This window comes from Vulpes vulpes, chromosome 6 (assembly GCF_048418805.1).
Source record: "Vulpes vulpes isolate BD-2025 chromosome 6, VulVul3, whole genome shotgun sequence".
Classification (NCBI taxonomy): domain Eukaryota; kingdom Metazoa; phylum Chordata; class Mammalia; order Carnivora; family Canidae; genus Vulpes; species Vulpes vulpes.
This window is the reverse complement of record NC_132785.1, coordinates 76,010,590-76,031,038: the sequence shown is the minus strand read 5'-3', so window position 1 is coordinate 76,031,038 and position 20,449 is coordinate 76,010,590. Positions and strand designations below refer to the sequence as shown.

Below are 20,449 nucleotides of genomic sequence, written 5' to 3'. Positions count from 1 at the left end.
CATTTTAATTTCTGGGCTTTCCCTTTGATCACAGAAGCAGACCCTGGGAATTCTTTGATTCCTTTTTTTCTTACAGACTTTTTTTTTTGGGGGGGGGGGTTCTTAATGGAGAACTTGAACTGCAGAGCTGCCGTGTCAGAACTCAGATGGTTAACATTCACTTCTTGCTGTTTTATTGCATATTACTGTGCGCGCCTGAGCAGCGGGAGCAGATTCGGGCAATTACAATCAAGTCAGGGCACACGCCGCGGCGGAGCAACACGAGCATGATGAGGATACTGATGAGGCACTTATCGAAAACCCCACATCATCCACACTCATCAGCCACAACATGTCACCCCAAATGAGGCATCAGCTGCCTTCAAAAGGCTCATTGCACAGTGTTTACCGCTTCCCTCGGACCCACTTTTGATTTTACGGTCAGAGCTGGGTTCAAACAGCAGCTGTCTGGCAAAGACAGGTCTGTGGCTTCTAGCAGCTTCCTTCAGAATTCTGGGGCTTTGTCTGGGGAGCTTTGGGGAGCAGGGTCTGGCAAGGAGAGAGGATGCGGGAAGGCAGAAAAGTGTCCAGTTCCGTTTCTCTCAAAGAGGAATCTCTTTCCCAGAAGGGGCCCTTGATTAATTTCAAGCACTAGCACACAGTGGTGGCATAATGGGGGTGGGGGTAGGGCCGCAAAAGAAGGAGGCTTTCACAGATCTCCTTAAAATAGTAACAGGGTAGGTGGGACCTCTCAGGAAGGCAGTAGTCCTAGAAAGGTCAATCCCTTTGGAAAAGACAGATCCAACCAGGAGAGAGCCATTCAAGCGGTAATTTTTAATTCTCTGATCATCAACTCATTCTTGGATGGTTGGGGGTGGCATCTATTAGCAATTTAAAGGAAGACTTTATTTCAAAAACTCAGTTTTTCTGCTATAGAAGGAAGTAGATATATTCCTAGTAATACTCCTTCAAACTATGCTGCTTTGGGTTAGTGCATCTTGCAGCTGAACACCTGAGGGAATCTATTTGTTTGCTTTAAAAAAAAACTATGAAAAATCACTGCCCTCTATTTTGCAATCTGCCATTCCTGGTGGGAAGAGGGTATCAGACTAATATTTCTTTGCACACTTTTTTATGGTTGGATTAGTCAATGCCATTTATTTTAAAGCTAAATGCTCTTAATTTTGTAAAAACATCCCTCAGTAAAACACTTTCCAGTTAGATCTAGACTACTTGATCCAATACCAATAAAAGCCACACAGACTTTAAATTTTCCCCTTTTCAGCAACACCACCCCTCCAACCAAGCCCTAGTGAGTGCCATATACTATACAAAGTAGTCAGAATGAATGGTGCCGTGTGACATCAAGCCTCACATGAAGCAAGCATGGAATAAAGGTGGGCTTCCTCTCCCCATACAAATTATCTTAGAGATAGTGACACATCCGGAACACTGTTCGGCAAGAGGCTAGGGGTAATTAGATAGGTTCAAACAGTGTGGGCATGGGACAGACCACCCGGCAGAGCCATAGACCCTGATAAAGGTCGAGAATCCTGGGAGTTAGGAACAATCCCAAAGTACCTATCAGTCTGAGGTGCTCCTTTCCATACTAGCTACCGAGGCTCATGAACTCTCTTCCTTTTCAGTTTAAGCACAACCATTTCTAGTTTATTTGCACTATTTTTTTTAAAGTAAACTCTATGCCCAATGTGGGGCTCAAACTCATCATCCTAAGACCAGAAGTTTCATGCCAACTAAAGAGTCATATTGACTGAGCCAAGCAGACACTCCTATTTGCACTATTTTTATATGTGATTCTAAAGTAATTGGCATGAGGCTTTTAATGGTATTTTAAGATCTTCACAAAAAGTGTGAAACCAAATTAAATACTTTGGTAGACTACTGGGTTTGAATAACTGATAATTATGAAAAATTAAGTTACTTTTTCTGGTAAGTCATTTTACTCTTCAAAGTTAACTTAAACCAGAAGTTGCCCAAAATTTCAGGAAAGGGGCTCCTTTACCTCCCTTCTGTCTCAGAGGTTGTGTTGGTTTTCTTTCCTTCTAGGTCCGTTTCTTAAACTTCTAAACCTTCTTAAACTCCTTTCATGTCCCTTAAATGATGATATTCCAGATTGGCTCTTTCTGCCCAAATTCTACTATAGTTTGAGCCCACAGGTTTGTATTACATGTTTGGATTCAAGGGAAAACCCAACGACATGATCTAGGATGGTGGCCACAAAGCTCAGAGTGCACTAGGCTTCGTCAGCTCCGGAGGAGCTAAGGCAAGCCTGTGCCTACATTGCCCTTTGTCATCTTAGATGCCTCAGTGTTCCAGTAAGAAAGAGGAGGCTTGAAGCCCCAAGAGCCTGTGTTGATTGGATTATGGCAAGTGAATACAAAAAGGATATGAAATATAAATGCAGAAAAGAAAATGGGTGGGTAGCATGGGATGGTGAAGAATTTTGGAAGGTTAGGTTAAAATTAACTCAATCTCAAACTCATCTTGGTCCTTCCAAGTTTTGCCTATGACTGATTTTCACTAAGTCATGTCTTATCAACCTTTCACTTCAGAGTTTCTTCTTGGAGCTCTTCAAGTAGGTGGCATCTATGGATGAAATATAGGGAGAAAATGGGTATTTAGACTTCAGCAGCAGTTATAGAGAATTCATTAAGCAATCAGATGCATTTGCATGGATATTAGCAACCTTCTAACCATCAACAACGCCTGCCTTGGGTACTGGTTCTAGGAGTTGCCAACATACAATTCTTTAGCAGATTTTATTATCATTGGTTGTGTGTGTGTGTGTGTGTGTGTGTGGTGTTTAAAATTTCTACATATTGGATAACCTTCTATGTCTTGCTGCTGAGAGAAGGGGTGGGGGAAAGGCAAGATAAGGACTACAAATTAAAATGCAGCATGATAAATTCTAGGCAATTATCTAAACCAAATGAAAAGGAATTATTTCTGTATTCAGAGGAACTCATTGGTCAGATGGCTACTGAGTCTCCTAGTTTTCAACCTGGTTTAGCAATCTACAGAAAATCCTGCAGGACCCTTGCTGGGAGCTTCCAAGAAGATCCAGGCAAGAGAGAGGCAGTTTGCATGTGTGTATTCACATGAGGCATGCACGTCTGAAGTGTGTGTGTGTGTGTGTGTTCTCTCTTTGTGGGGTCATCATCTAACGCTCTTTGTGATGCACATTCTAAATTAGGCAAAAGGGATGAATCTTTCAAATGCAGATCATGTTTGCATTAGAAGAGCAATGAGAACACTTGTCAGTTTCAGAACATTTATGTGCTAGAAGTACTGTTAGCAGAAGAGCAGTTTAGATAAATTCAAGACTTTTTTTGCTGATCACAAACATTAAGCTTCACACCTGAAGCCCTCAGCCCCCCGCTGTGCTCTAATCCTGGCACCATTCACCCTTAGAGACTCAGAGTGCTGTGCCTCAGCTCTCAAACCTTTGATTGCCCTTACTTTGAATGCCACCACCTGCAAAAATGCCTTTTTATTCCCTTTGAGCCTCTTGAGAAGGAAGTAAAAATGATAATTCATGACAAACATTAATTAATTGTTTACAAGATGATCTTTTCTTTTTCCAACTTCTGTTCAGCAGACATGTTGAACTGCAAGATTCCACTCGCAACGCCAGCATTCGTCAAGAGGCCTGCATTGTTGTTTCTCACTGAGGCATAAGACCGACTGCAGGCCATTGTTTCTAAAGCTCAAGTGGGCCTGTCTGGTTCATGTTGGAAGAATAGGGGTGATATGCGTGAGTTCCCCAGTATAAAAGAACTACCAGTTCTAGAAGGGAACAGGAGTTTAGCCACTAATGCAGAGTAAATAAACATTTTTCACCACCTCTTGCTCCATGTGATTTTTTTTAAAGGTCAAGAGCTGCCATTACAATATTTTAAAAGCTTCAAATTATGCTTAAAGAATGTATCACGAAACTCACAGAAACCTTATCAGAATTGAGGAACCTACTGTGATTGGTCCTTGAGTTCATCATCACTGGGAGGGGGATTGTAAAAGGAATGCAGATGCCCATTGTTTCTGATACCCTGCAATGTGCTCAAAGTGGATGTTGCCCAACTTCTGCCAAATTTTCTTCAAACTATGGAGAGTGTTGAGACACTTCAGTTTCAAAATTTCATACGGTCCACACTGCAGGTCACACTTTCTGGACAGACAAGAGTCAATCAAGTTCAGGGACCTTTCACAGAAGCATGTTCAAAATGCGGAGAATGGGTCATGTTCCTGTGAAACCTCCAAATGTGTGTAAAAGAAACAGAAGTAAAAAAAAAAAAAAAAAAAAAGAAACAGAAGTAAAAGGCACAGGGAGATTTCTTGTTTTAAATTAAAGAATAAAAAGCTTACTTCAAGGAAGTGTAGAGTAACAGCAGAAAGACTTCCTCAGCAACTGAGGTTTTCAGATTTCAAATTAGGAGCCCTTAGATCACAGCTGCTAGGCTAAAAATCAATTCTATATTTTCTGAGTTAATACTAAGGATTGCACTTAACAGACATGGAGACTAATAAGGTATGCAGAAGGAGTAAAAGCAGCACACACACACAAATTCAGGCCTTAGTTTTGGCCATGATCCAGCACAATGATGTTTCAACCAGATTTGAAAAAAAAAATCAATAACATCTGTGGTATAATGGTTAATTAAAGCAGCTCTTCAGCAGAGCTCAGGAGGAGAGGCTCGGTCTGAAATTCAGACAGCTGAAGCTTGATTATCAGGAAAGAATGCTTTTTTAGCTACGAGTGGTTAGGCCAAAAGCTGCAATGTGCTGAAATGGGGAGAAAAATTGCTTTTAACTTTCTTTTGGTAATCAATACATGCTTTTCACCTGTAGTAGGACACTGCTCCGATCCAAAGCCTGTTACTCCACTTCAGCATAAATTCTGGCTACTGTCTTTTGAAACTTAGGTTTGAAAAGGAGCCCCCATCCCCTGCAAAGCAAAGAAACAAACATGCAGGTGTGGATGCATGTTAAAGATCAGGCTCTGGACAGTCTGAAGGCTTTAAGTAATAAGCTATAAGCAGAGCTGACCTGACCTTGGGGTATACAGAAATCAAAGTCAAAGTACTAAAGCGGCACAATAAAACTACTAAAAATTCTCAAGGAAACTGGAGAGCAGCGTCAAATTTCCCCTGAGTACCCATGCTAGGGAAGTTTTCCTCACCTTTTTAAGGACAAAGTTCAAAGAATCAACACTAATGTCTCCTGGCTATAAACAGCAAGCTCAGCAGGTGACCTGTCTAAAGAAAAAACTGTTGGTAACAACCCATCTGACTATTGGCACCTTGCTTTAGCTTCCATCTTGACTAGAAGTGTCTACGAGGGCTACCAATTTCAAAATTCCCTCTAGTCAATTGTGCTCAGAAAAGGGGCAGGGTGAGGGTTCAAGAGCTTCATGGCAGAGTGACACTGGAATGGAATCTTAAAGGATACAGAAGAATTTCCATAGGGAAAGAAAAGGTATTCAGAATTAATGTATACTTGTGTAAATTATAAAAACTGTTCAGAAAAATATGTATAAAAGTAGTGATACAAACGTTTTATAAAATCTTCAAAATTTATCTTTTTATATCAGCTCTCCTTATTTTAAAAATTATCAGAATCAGAGATTCCAATGCCAATTCCTTCCTTTATAGCTATCACAATCAACTAGCTGTTTCCTTCTTCCATTTGGCTATACTCTCTCATTGGTGTTTGGAAAATTTATTGGTGTTTTCTTTAAATTAAATGCATTCAACATCTTTGGCTCTTAAGCAGGGGTCCAGAATTTATTTGCCAGAATTTAGTCACATACCTAGCAACATGAAAGGCTGAGAGATGCAGACTTTATTCTAGAGTCACTTGTTCAGCCAAAAAGTCATGTTAAAGTGATTATATTAGTCCCAAGCTGTAGTTGCTTATAGTAAGTTCAATGTTAGCAAATCAAAACTTCACTCAGTTTCTATGCTTGGCTCTCCCAAAGAGGAAGGCTTAGGTCAACCAATTAGTGCTAGCCTCTCAGTGTAAGTTAATATTATGAAAATAGTAATTCTATGTCTTTATAAAGACTTTATAAATCATGAATTGACTAGAATTTTTAAAAAAGATTTCATTTATTTGAAAGAGAGAGAGAGACAGTGAGAGAGCACAAGCAGGGGAAAGAGGGAGAAGCAGGCTCCTGGCTGAGCAGAGAGCCTGACTTGGGGCTCCATCTCAGGATCCTGGGATCATAACTGAGTCAAAGGCACACGCTTTGACTGAACCACCCAGGTGCCCTAGAATTTTTTTCATTTGGCAAGGAAAAATGCTATGAATATATATGATTCAGGTATTTTTATAGGAAAAATACACACACAAATGAAGATCAAATGAACAGATATGAAAAATGCTTTGAAGATGGTGTTAAGTATCATGTGAACATAAAAAACCCATAAAGGGTTGTATTATGTTTGTTATATTAACATTTTCATTAGTATTTCCAAAGAAAGTAAAGGAAGCACCTTCTATTCTTGTAGTTAGGGAGGAAACATACACACGTATGAAACCACTGGGGAAAATTTTAATGCAGATTGGCATGACAAAAAGATTTATATTGTGTAGAGAGAAAGCTCATAAATGCTGAGGAAGCATTTTAGTTGAGAAATGAAGTAATATATATGATGGTGTATAACTCATTCATTTAGCAATGGTTATCTGCAGGAAATGACAGGAAAACAGTAAGAAAGAATATTAAGCTAGAATGAATTGAATAATACACCAAATAAGATACTCACATGACATAAAACCTTGCTGTTTGAATATTCGAAGCCTGTAGGTCAATTAAACTCCAAATTCTGTTTCTAAGTGAGGTTCATTTAATTTTTATTTTCTAGAATTACACTTGGGAGAATACTAAAATGACTCCTAACCATTTAGCAGTAACATCACCACCTACGTATTACAGAGAATTTCAACCTTTTATCAGGGTTTTTTCTTTTTTTTTTTTTTAAGATTTTATTTATTTATTCATAGAGAAACAGAGAGAGAGAGAGGGGCAGAGGCACAGGCAGAAGGAGAAGCAGGCTCCATGCAGGGAGTCTGAAGTGGGACTTGATCCAGGGTCCCCAGGATCAAATTGCAGGCTGCAGGCGAGGCTAAACCACTGCGCCACCGGGGCTGCCCTCAGGGTTTTTTCTTTGTTTTGTTTGAGTAGCCATTGTGCACTAAATACACCAATAGAAGAACTAATATTAATGCCTAGAACTTTTCATCTTAAGCCTTTTATGCATTATCACCAAATTAATTCAAAAAGCATTAGCAAGGCAGGTACTACATAAAGTAATGCCCAGTATACAGATAGAATACAGCAAAATTGCTTAACTGAAAGCAACATTGACATCAGAGAAAGGTGACATTCCTGGATATATGTCGGGACAATGTGTCTTTCATTTCTAAAATGATCTTTTATCATTAGATTATATATTGGAACCAAATTCAATAGAAGTATGTGTCTGATCTGTAACTGTACTACGGTGCCGTATCTAGCTCAATAGTTAATTATCCTTGAATGTAAAAATGTTCTGACTTATGAACACTTGTCTTCTTTATCTCTTCAGCTCCCAATGTCATTATATGCAAAATTTGCAAATAGTTTCAAACTTATTTATTAACCATACATACTTATTTCACATACTTATAAGAAATAAAGGTGGTGAATGTTTGAAAACTCAAAACTCAGTCAGTTGTCTTCTGCATAGCATACTCCAAACTCCCCTAAACACAAAAAAAGGAAAACTTGCGATGACTAAACAACTCACTCCTAGCATCTTGGAGAAACTTTTTACTAAGATTGAGAAAGCTATAATGACATAAATAATAATCAGCCTATGACATGTGTCAACAAATTGAACAGCCCCTTCTCACCTGGGGCCAACATTTCTGACCGGCTTATTCAACACTCTTCCCAAGCCCCTTCTCCCCTGTCCCAGAAAGACTTGCTTTGCAGACATGCCAATGAAGCCTCTTCCTCCTTCCTTGTGCCTTGAATGTAAAAAGGGAGAGAGTGGCCATCTTAATACCATGTGGGTTCATGCATGTAGATAAAAAGCCAATACTTTAGGATCACAGAGGAGAAAGAAGGTTGGTAATAAACTTCCAGGCCAATCCTGAAATTGCCTACCTCCAGACATAATGCGTAAACAAATGTTACCGTCTGTTAGATTTTCTGTTACTTGTAGCTGAAAACATTTCTGACTGAAATACCACACAGAAAATGGTGGGGAGGAACATGGCCTGACCACAGCTATATTTCCTCTCTGGCTCAGGACAGATATAACTGGGCAGCTTTCCACTACTGTGCAGATACTACATTTTTAAATAAATCATTTTTATTTCTCTAATAACACAAAAGTAATGAGTATGTATTGTAGAAAATACATGAAGTCTAGATATACACAAAGGAAAAAGAAAATCACCCATAATCTTACTACTTAGAGGTGATAACTATTAATATTTCCTTTCTAAATTGTTAAGTCAGAAGCATACATTTCTAGTTTCCCTCTGTGAGACTACAGGTATATAAACTATGCATAAATATGTACACACATTATTTCACAAAATGAAATCATTACAATCCATGAAACTATTTTTTTCTTCCAATATATGTTGAAGATATTTCCATGTTTATAAACATCTATTTGCATGGATATACATTTATAGAGTTTCACTGTATGGTGATACCAAAATTTTATCATCTAAAAATTTTAGATATAAAAAATTTAGATATTAATTTTAGATATTAAAAAAGATGTATTTGATTACATACATAAAATATATATATTTTTCCCTTAGTACAAAACATAAATATATACTTCTATGTATAAAAACAATGTTTAAATTTTAAACAAATTTTACATAATGCTGTACTTGTAGGTTTGGTATATTTTTGTACTGTATAATTTATAGTTACTTAAAATTTATTGCATTATTTTTAAGGATTAGGTTCCTCACAGAAAAAAAAAAGGATTAGGTTCCAAAATTGGTACTTTAAAAAAATTTTTATTTTAATTAAATTCAATTAATTAACATACAGTGTATTATTAGTTTCATAGGTAGAATTCAGTGATTCATTAGGTGCATATAATACCCAGTGCTCATTACATTATTTATTTGTTATTATTTTTAAAGACTTTATTTATTCATGAGAGACACACAGAGAGAGAGAGAGACAGAGAGAGAGACAGAGAGGCAGAGACACAGGCAGAGGGAGAAGCAGGTTCCATGCAGGGAGCCCGATGTGGGACTCGATCCCAGGTCTCCAGGATCATGCCCTGGGCTGAAGGCAGCATTAAACCGCTGAACCACCGGGGTGCCCTCATTACGTTATTTTAATGGCTTTATGATACTTCACTATCTAGGAATATTAGCATTTACTTGGTTATCTGTTAGTCACATAGACTATTTCCAACTTTTGTTACAAAAAGTCACCAACTTAAAACAAAACTATGTGCCTATGTCCAAGATACTTTTCTTAAGCTATATTTCTAAAATAGAACTACTGGGGCCAAAAAGAACATTCACATTTTTTTAAAAGATTTTATTTATTTATTCATAAGGGATACAGAGGGAGAGGGAGAGACACAGGCAGAGGGAGAAGCAGGCTCCCTGTGGGGAGCTTGATGTAGGACTTGATCCCAGGACCCTGGGATCACCACCTGAGCCAAAGGCAGATGCTAAACCACTGAGTCACTCAGGTGCCCAACATTTACATTTTTTTAAATTTTAATTCCAGTATTGTTAACATATAATGCTATGTTAGTTTCAGGTGTACAATATAGTGATTCAACAAGTCTATACATTACCCAGTGCTCATCATGATACGTGTACACTTTGAGCATTCACATTTTTAAAGCTTTTAATGTGTATTTTGAAACGGTTTTCCAAAACCATTGTAATAACTTGCACTCTTGCTAACCCTATAAGAAACTGGGATGCATGTGGAGGAAGCCAAAATATTGTCCACCACTGACCCCATATTTCCTCAACTATTCAACATTTACAAAATGCCTTTGCAAGAGACCTCTAAGAAAGAAACAAAGTTGAAGGTGTTGGAAATTTGCATGAGCAGTGGTAGGCAGTTCTGACAAGGGCACTTCCTACCAATAAATAGTCTACACTAGGGTACAGCAGGAAAAGTGTGAGTAACAGAACTTGAGGCAGAGGATATAGGTCTGTTGGTTTCACAAGTTTGGACTGCCAGCAAACAGTGCTGCAGGGTGGTATAAGATCCCATCTAAGTGTAACACAGCCAAAAAAAGACCATTGCACTTTGAATGAAGAATATCCAAAACATTCTCCCCCTCACATTCTTTCAAATACAGAATTTTCTACAGAGAAGAAAAAAGAGCAGCCTCAGATTTCCACTCTTCAAAGTAAATACCCAAATTATACAGAGAAGGGACAGTAGGTTATGGTCCAAGTAGATTATATTTAATGAGAACCAAATTGTCTTTCATATGTGAAGCTGATAGAATCTCAGATCAAAAGTATATGGTGCTGCGCTAGCAGTGATAGATCCCAAATTATATAAGCATGAGATACACATTGTATGCCTAGAGTCCTCTTTGTTAATGAGAAATTCCAATATGAATTCCATCAATGATTTCTATTATCAAACAGATTTTAAAAAAACAATAACATTATAAAATTCTAACTTAAAAAAAAGTCTAGGCGTACCTGGGTGGCTCAGTCAGTTAAGCATCTGACTCTTGATTTCAGCTCAGGTCATGATCTCAGGATTGTGAAATCAAGCCCTGCATCAGGCTCCACACACCTGCTTAAGAGTCTCTCTCTCTTCCCCTCCTCCCTCTCTCTCCCTCGAGAGAATATAATAGAAGAATAGAATAGAATAGAATAGAATAGAATAGAATAGAATAGAATAGAATAGAATAGAATAGAAAAATGTCTATTGAGTAGCTCAGCTAGACATGATACCAGAAGTGGGAAACATCAATTTGGTTCACAGGTGCAAGGCGCCACTGGAGGAACTGGAGCTGGAGTCCTTAGGGGGCAGTTTGTAATTCTCCTTATAAATCAGAACTTCATGGGAGGGGTTTAGACTGAGCCCGCAGGTACTGGATCCATGTTTCTGAGCTCTCCCCTGGCTGGTAGGGGTCCCATTCCATTAGATTTTATAGCTTCTAGCCAAGGCTGACATATCCAGTAAACATAGTAGGCACAGTGCCTCTGGCCCACAATACTTTAAAGGATCCATAAAAATATTACTTTCTAATTTCTTTGAAATCAGAAAAAAAAAACAGATACAGTAATAAAGAACCCACACTGATTTATATTCATATTTATTTACACCAACACAGTCACAACATTTTAAATTTATATTATTTTGTTATGGAGGAAGGCACCCACAAAGGTGAAAGCATATAAGGCCCATAATAGTTTTAACATGGCCCTGCACCTAGAGCTGGAGAAACAAGTCCTAGATAGCTGGGCAAACGCTATAGCTCCTCAGGTGCAGCCTACTTCTCAACCTCAGCAATTCTCTTCCATTTAACTGGAGCCCTGGGGCTGACAGCTGCAGTTTCTGTCCTAGTCTCTTTTTTTTTTTTTTTTTTTAAGATTTTACTTATTTATTCATGAAAGACACACACACACACACACACACAGAGAGAGAGAGAGAGCGAGAGAGAGAGAGGCAGAGAGACACAGGCAGAGGGAGAAGCAGGCTTCATGCAGGAAGCCCGATGTGGGACTCGATCCCGGGTCTCCAGGATCACACCCTGGGCTGAAGGCGGCACTAAACCACTGAGCCACCTGGGCTGCCCTGTCCTATTCTCATTTCAGGGATTGCCCTCTTCAGCCATAGGGAAGGCTAAGCCTTGAGACAGAGGACTCTAATGAGAAGGAAGCTAAGAATACTGAAAATTCAGCCCTCCACTACCCTGTGAAGTATTTTAATGCTCCAACTAAATGCCAAATTCTTTCAAGAGGAGATTGTGCCGCTATGTAATACTGGTACTGAGGGGGGAATTAGGTCTTGGGACTCATTACAGCTTCATATAGTATATACTTGATAAATACTAGTTGGCTGGATAAATGACTGGATATATTGATAGATGGACAAATGGATGGATGGATGGATGGATGGATGGGAATGCTAAGGATCAGAAACTACCTTTAGGTGCCTGAACTCTGAAAACTTAAGACAGGGGTCAGAAGAATGTTTGAATCACATAAATATTTTAGGTTTTATGGGCCGTTCTTTGCTACAATGACTTAACTCTGCTATCATAGCATGAAAGCAACCATAGATAATATGTAAAGGATGTGGATATGTTCTAATGCAACTTTATGGACACTGAAATTTGAATTTTATCATTTTCATGTGTCATGAAACGTTATTATGCTTTTGGTGTTTTTCAACCATTTACATATGGAAGAAACATTTTTAGCAAATAGGCTATACAAAGATAGGGGATGGGCCAGAATTGGCCACAGGCTGTAGTTTGCAGTCCTTTGACCCAACCTACTAAATGGGGCTGACCATGAAAGACTTGCTCCAAATAAAAAGGCCACAGTTGCTGTTAAGGAAACAGTGAAGGTGTCCTGCCCACCACTCTAACTAAGCTTTGGCATATCATCCAAACCTCCACACTGCCTAGGTCACTGAATCAAGCTTGAAACTTCATTACTAAAATTAAAACTTGTTTTGTCTGTCATTCTGCAGAGATTGCTGCCCTTTTCACAAAATTTCTGGCCTTTATTATTCCAAGAATCTTGATCTGACCCGGCCAAACAGATGTGATGCTCTGCAATCAGATCAAACTCAACATGTTTATTATTTTTTAAAAAGATTTTATTTATTTATTCATGAGAGACACAGAGAGAGGCAGAGACATAGGCAGAGGGAGAAGCAGGCTCCACATAGGAAGCCCGACGTGGGACTCGATTCTGGGACTCCAGGATCTTGCCCTGAGCCAAAGGCAGACGCTCAACCTCTGAGCCACCCAGGGATCCCCCAATCTCAACATATTTAAAATAAAACCCACACCTTTTCTTCAATACGAGCTTCCCAATTTTGTAAGCCACCTAGGCCAAGCCCTCAGACAGCTTTGGATCTTCCTTTTTCATCCCTGAGATCTGGTTTTCCCTCCATGCAACAAATTCAACCACTCCTACCCCAGGACTAAGACAGGGTCTGGCAGAAAAAGAAAGGGAACTATCTATGCCAACTCTTCCATGAATTGGCCAGATGATCCTGAGTTCAGGATCACTTTAAAGATGCTTTAAGAATTCAGAGAAGAACTGTATCCTTGTGAACTAAGAAGGTTCAAGAAACATGATATGCACTTGCACAGACTTTGAAGAAATGCTAGTGTCTAAATTGGTAGCTGCTGAATGGCATGTGTCTACAGAATAGTCAGCCTTCTAATCATCTGATTTATTGTTCCTACTTATCTTTAGTGCCTTTTGTCAATTCCTAGTCTCCCTATGTTAGATTTGACGTTATGTGTGTATTCTAAGCAGGAAGCACTTTAAAAATGAAGCCATGCCTTTTAGTACCAGTTATTCACTAGAGTTTAAGAATTTCTCCTTTTCATTGAAAAGGAACATACAGTTCTCTTGATACTGTATAGCCTAAAGGAAAATGGGCTGTCGGCAAAAAGAGGTAATTTAGCCAGAATTCCTGTGCTCTGTACTTGAGCTATAAACAGGGTCTTCATAAGGGCCTTGTGCACTTTTAAACTTTAATAACTCTGGTTGTGCGTGTTAGAGACACAATCTGTAAACGGTACTCAAAAGTAAATGTATTAAAGTTTAGGACAACTACATTACACAATTGCACACAATATGTACTCATTTCAGATCCTGTGACAAATGAAATATGGCCAGCAGAATTGAAGTTCATGACAGCTCTAAGAAGAAAATTGAATTTGCCTTTAAATTCCATTTACAGTATACTATCACGTCTACCTCGTATGCTTTTGAAGTTAAAAGTTTAATAATGGCACAGAGACTTTATAAAGATTCTGTACTTGAATTCAGTGATAAGTATAGTTTGAGAGAACATCACACCATCTCTTAGCAAAAATAATATACCTGCTTACTTTGGCTGCTTTTAAAACAGCTTCAGAAACAGAAAGTATAGTAAGTCTCCACAGTTAGTACAACTCAGTAAACAGCAATAAAGCAGAATATCTGAAACCTGAGTCTAGTTCCAAGCTTTGCCAATAGCTTGGCTGTGTGATTCAGGAAAATCAATTCCCTCTCCTGTCCCTCAGGTTTTTTCATTCCATGCTAAAAACAGAGTTACATCGGCCACCAATTCTTTGTCACATGGTGTATGTGTGTGTCTGTGTGTCCAAAGAAAGGAGTTACCGTCTACATTTTCCTAGTCAAAAGTCTATTCCAGTGTATCTCAATATGAAGACAAAACACTAGGAAGAAGCACAAAATAAAGGGAGTGTTACTATTTTTTTCCTTGTTTCCCAAACTGGAGGTGGCAAATGTACCAAAAAAATCTGGGTGTGTGCATTTCAGAGGGAGAACAAGAATGAGGTTCTCTTAAAGTCCTTGCTGAATACATAGAGCGGAGAGCTGGGACAGAGTTACACAATTTGCAGATTGCTTTGGCTGGTCTCCGTGTGCTTTGCAAAGTGATTCATTTCCTTTATTTGGTCAAGATAGAGAAATATTGGGCACAAATTTGATGTGGTTTTTGATTGAAATAGTTTATCAGATAAGTAGGTAAGATTTCAAGATAGAGGTGGAGAGCATTTTAACTTTTAAGACCAGAGCAGCTGGAGAAAATCGTGTAATCCAAAGGTGTCCATATTCGAAGCTTCCCCTTCAGGAAATCTTTTCCCCTCTTTCCTGCTTTCCTGGAGGGGCACAAATATTGTTCCATCACAAATTTCTTCCTAAGGAATCTGATAAACATCTTCACACTAAGTTGCAAGTTGCTATTAACTCCTCCAGTAGTATTGTATTTTAACAGAAGCAAGTTCTGATTGAATGATTTCAGGCAACCCTGGAGTTGGAGAAATATTTAGGGGAAGTGAATGCAAAGAGGCAGGCATTCACTTCTTGCTGAAGGCCCTGAAATTCTAGAGTGGGCAGTCTTCTTCCCAGTCAACTCTGCCCTCAGCAGTTACCTAGGCTTTACCTAAAGCCAGCCATGGGTTGCATGTGGAGTTTTGGAGAGAGTCTGGAAATGCAGATTTTTGGGTGACCTGATGGACTTCAATATTTGGAAAAATGAAGATAACATTGCTCTTCTGGAGTTTTTTTCTTTGAAGTCCTTAGATAAGGCTGTGGCAACCCAGAAAGTAGCAGAAGCAGCTAACACACCAGTTGAAGTTAACTGAAGCACAGGCATTGGGATTGGCCCCTTAGTTCTAGGGTTGCAGTATGAGGGGCCCTTGGCTCAGTAAAGACAGGATTTACTACACTTAATAGAACTTAATCAAACAAAGTACTCTATTCTGGACTGTTTATATTTGCAACCTTGATGGCATGAATTAGAAAAAAATCATCTATGCTGGTCTTGCTTGAAAAGATTTTGTTGAAGGTTCTCCAAGCTTTGGAGTTGAATCTCTTTTCATAGTAATGATTTTGGACTACTGAAATGTTTGTTGCCTTCATCCCATTCTAGTTTTTCATTAGGAGCTTTCCAAAAATGTTACACTATTTATTGCATTGTTATTTGCTTTGTGGTAATGTATTTGCACACTCACTCCAAACTCTCTTCCTTGGCCTATCTTTGATGCAATTGCCCTGTCTTTATGAATAGGGCAAGCAGCCAGAATGTCTCAGACAAAAAAAAGTCCCAGTTTAAATGGAGCATCAATCAAAAGTATACAAGGCAAAGCTCTTTCTTCAAGTTCTCTGCTATCATTTGGGAAAAAGAGAACACCCAATGTTTCATCTTGGATACATATGGTCTTGCCCACAAAGGATAAAGCTTTTAGAATGCTCAGGGCAGCATTTATAGCATTCAGACATTTTTCAAACTTGAATTCAAAGTGTGAATTAGCATTCTTTTGGTTTGTTTCTCATATCTGCTGGCAAGCCTAAAGGATTTTACAGGTTTTACTGGGAAGTCATTTGAGCAATGCTCGGAAAAATTTGTTCTCATTTATGTTCCACCAATAGCACTGGTATCATTCTTCTAGTCCTGGTTCTTCTATCTAATCTCTCTGAATTTCAATTTCCTTGTCTACAAAAAAAATAAAGACAGAAAAATAGAGACAATATCAACTTGCATCACTAGCTGACAGGAAAAGCCCTTATACACCAAAACCCGTAACTGTAAGATACTCTCACAAAGAGCAGGAGAGAAGGAAGTACACCTCTGTTCAGCTTTTCCTTTATCCCTGGGTTCCTCGTGGGGCATTTAGCTAATACTGACATTCCTTCCAGACAGGCTGCTAAAAGGACTAAAGAAAAAAAAAAACACATTTTTATTATACGAAGTCAGAAAAACATACTTGGATAAACTTTGTGCATCTCTTTAAGAAAATGTTTACAAATACCAGGATTTCTTAGTCACACTGAAGCACAAGTAGTTACCACCAAGGACCATTCCCACATGACAGAAGGAAAGAAAGTCAGTGCTCAGGTGTCCCTGAACAATCTTGCTGCCTTCGGCATTGGAAATCACATTTCCCCGTAACGTGTCTCAGGGTTGTCATAGACTTAGATGAGGTAATGTTACAGTGAAGTGCTCTGCTCTCTCGAAAACACTCTGCAGTAGGAAACACTGTTAGGACTCTACCACCCCTACAGCACAGCTAAGATGTTAAAGTGACTCTGACTTGGTGCCTAGAATGACTTTTCAGTTATATATTGACTCAGGCCGTATGTATGCTGGCACAGGAAGTCTTGGACTAGCATTTTTGTTTGCATGAAGTAGTTCTGAGTTTGGAATAGGTTAGGAAAGCTTAAGAGGTCTTTTCATTTCTTTTTTTAAGATTTTATTTATTTATTCATGAGACACACACACACACACACACAGAGAGAGAGAGAGAGAGAGGCAGAGACACAGGCAGAGGGAGAAGCAGGCTCCATGCAGGGAGCCCGATGTGGGACTCGATCCCAGGACTCCAGGATCAGGCCCTGGGCCAAAGGCAGGTGCTAAACTGCTGAGCCACCCAGGGATTCCCCGGTCTTTTCATTTCTATAGCACTTTGTTTCACATATGGGTCTCAGGATTTGAGGCTATCTTAAAATCCCCCAAACCTTGCTAAATTCTCTTTCAAGATCTGCTCCATCTGTATCCAGTTCTGACCATCGGAAAGTGTACCTCTGGGCTCTAAATTACAATCTGCTTCCCTGAAACTGCTTTTAAAGAGTGTTAGGTGAACAGTACTTTTCTTCTGATAATAGTCATTCACACTTATTGTAGAAAGTTCTGAAAATGTGAAGAAAATATTTTAAAAATTAAACTTATCTATTGTCATAAACCCTCAAAATAACCACTTTTCTTTTAGTGCTTCCATACTTTCTAAACTATATCATATTACATATGCAACATTCTTTTCTGCTTTAAAAAAATATGGTGAGATGTTTGAATTTGTCTGAAAACATAATTTTTTCCAACATGTTATTATAAAGACTTTCAACCTACAGAAAAGTTGAAAGAATTTTATGGTGAATGGCCATAAACCCACCACCGAGATTTGACCACTAACACTTTACTATGTTTGCGTTATCACACGTTTGGTCATCTATTCACCTCATTACCCATTTTATCTTTTTGATGCATTGTAGACATTGCAGACTTCACTATACTTCCTTCTAAATACTTCAGCATTTATATTTTTAACTACAGTCCAATCTTACTGCTTTTCTTTCAACATAAAGTTTACATACAGTGAAATACACAGATCTTAAGTATATATGCACAAAGTTTTGACAAATGCATACCTGTGTAACCTAAGCTCATATCAAGATATAGAACATTATCCTTACCCTAGAGAGTCCCCTTATGTCCAATTAATCCCTGCCTGCATCACCAAACCCTAGTTTTGCCAAGTCTTGAATTTCATATCATTGTCTAGTTTGAAATTCATATGGTTGGGATCATACAGTATGTGCTCTTCTGTGTGAGGCCTCTGTCTTTCAGCATTTTTTTTTTTTTTGAGATTTATCTATTTGCTGTATTTATACACAAACAAGCAGCTATTTGTTCCTTTTTACTGCTAATTACTATTTCATTATATGAATATACCAATTTATCCATTTTTCTACTGGATACCTAGGCTGAGCCCAGTTTTTGACCATTATGAATAGATCTACTATAAATATTCTTAGACAAGTTATTTTGTGAATGCCAGTTTTTCTTTCATGTGAGTAAATATTTAAGAGTGGGATTTCTGGAGCTAGGGTGAGTATATGTTTAGTTTTTAAGAAACTGTGAAACTTTACCTAAACTGGTTGTACCTACCATTTTACACTCCCAGTAGTAATGTATGAGAGTTCCAATTGGTATTTAAACCTTGTCAACATTTTATGTTGTAGTCTTTTTGATACTGGTGAGTATAAAGTGGTATTTTATTATGCTTTTAGTTTTCATTTGCATTCCTCTGATCACTAATGAGCATTTTCTCATGTGTTTGCTATTCACATTGTTCTTTTTCTAACATGTCTTCTAAAATCTTTTGCCTATTTTTAATTGGATAATTTGTCTTTTTATTATTGAGTTTAGGAGTTCATTATATATCCTGATTACCAGTCCTTTGTTTGATAATGTTTTGTGACTATTTTCTCCTGGCCTGTTCTTCATTTTCTTTTTTTTTTTTTTTAAAGATTTTATTTATTTATTAATGAGAGACAGAGAGAGACAGACAGACAGATAGAGGCACAGGGAGAGGGAGAAGCAGTCTCCATGCAGGGAGCCTGACGTGGGACTTGATCCTGGGTCTCCAGGATCACGCCCTGGGCTGAAGGCGGTGCTAAACTGCTGAGCCACACGGGGTGCCCCTGTTCTTCATTTTCTTAATGGATTTTAAAACATAATTGTTTAATAATTGCAAGAAATTCAACTTTATGAATTTGTATAGTTAATTTCACCACTTCTCTACTGCTGGATACTTAGAGTTTTTGTTTTATGTACAAATAACATTGTGATGAACATTCTTATACATCCTTTTATATTTTAAACACTCATCTGTTGTCACATGTTGAGGCTCTTTTCCCATAGTTTGCCAACAGTACTTCAAATTTTTTAGAGTTTTAACTCTAAACACTTATGAGCAGAGGCTTTGCATTTAGACAGCCTAGATCCAATAAATTAGCTACAGACTTGAGCAAAATAACTTCTCTAAACCTCAATTCCCCAATTTCGTGGATTGCTGTGACAATAAACTGAGTTACAGAATTGTAGTGATTGATACAATGTCTAGCATATAGTAAGTATGTGCTTAAGAAATGTTAGATATCTTAATGATGATTTTTAGTATTGCTTTTATAGTTTTTAATGCTTTTTATTTTGCTAATTTAAAGATCACTGAAATATTCACTTATATTTTCTTCTAGTTTTTGACTTCTTTTTTTTTTTAAGATTTCTATTTATTTATTCATAGAGATGCAGAGAGAGAGAGAGAGACAGAGAGAGAAGCAGGCTCCATGCAGAGAGCCTGACGTGGGACTCGATCCAGAGTCTCCAGGATCATGCCCTGGGCTTCAGGCAGCGCCAAACCGCTGCGCCACCGAGGCTGCCCTAGTTTTTGACTTCTTAAAAAATTTTCACTCAATTCATATAATCTTCAGAAATCGTTGTTTTTGTCTCCTTCATTCCCACAGTCATAGCACATTTTATGAATTATGTAACTGATTTGATATTGAATAGAACTGTCTAAGCAAGAGTATATTGTTCAACATTGCTGTGTAACAAATTTACCCCTAAACTTAGCAACTTAAAACAATAAACATTTATTACCTTAGTTTTTGAGAGTCAGGAATCCAGGAGCAGATTATTTGGGTAGTTCTGACCCAAGCGTTTCATGGGATGCTGTTGAGATGTCAGCCAGGATTACAAGTCATTTGAAACCTTGACTGAGTTGGGGAATCTGCTTTCAAGATAAGTTTCAAAGAATCTGTGGACATATTTAAAACCACCAAAAATGGTGAATAGTGTTAGTAGTTAGCATTCTTTTTGTCCCTCATCTTTTATAAAATACCTCTAGAATTTCTTTTACATACCTCTAGAGTTTTGGGACACCTGGGTGGCTCAGTGGTTGAGCATCTGTCTTTGGCTCAGGGCATGATCCCGGGGTCCTGGGATCGAGTCCCAAGTCCTGCATCGGACTCTTCTCCTCTCTCTGCCTATGTCTCTGCCTCTGTCTCTGTGTCTCTCATGAATAAATAAATAAAATCTTAAAAAAAATACCTCTAGAGTTTTTATTATGACTTAGTTTTGACAGAGACATTCTTCATCATATTAGGTGCAAAATCTTTAATG

The 20,449-nt window shown here is 38.3% G+C and overlaps 1 long non-coding RNA gene across 2 annotated transcripts in view; it reads right to left on the bottom strand.

Moving 5' to 3' along the window:
* Window positions 1–20,079, bottom strand: part of LOC140599226 (uncharacterized) — a 41,521-nt gene extending 21,442 nt beyond the window's left edge. For both annotated transcript variants that reach the window (XR_012001912.1, XR_012001911.1), the window contains exon 1: window positions 19,928–20,079. This is a non-coding gene — a long non-coding RNA (uncharacterized lncRNA). The remainder of the gene's footprint in view (window positions 1–19,927) is intronic.
* Window positions 20,080–20,449: the final 370 nt, after the last annotated feature.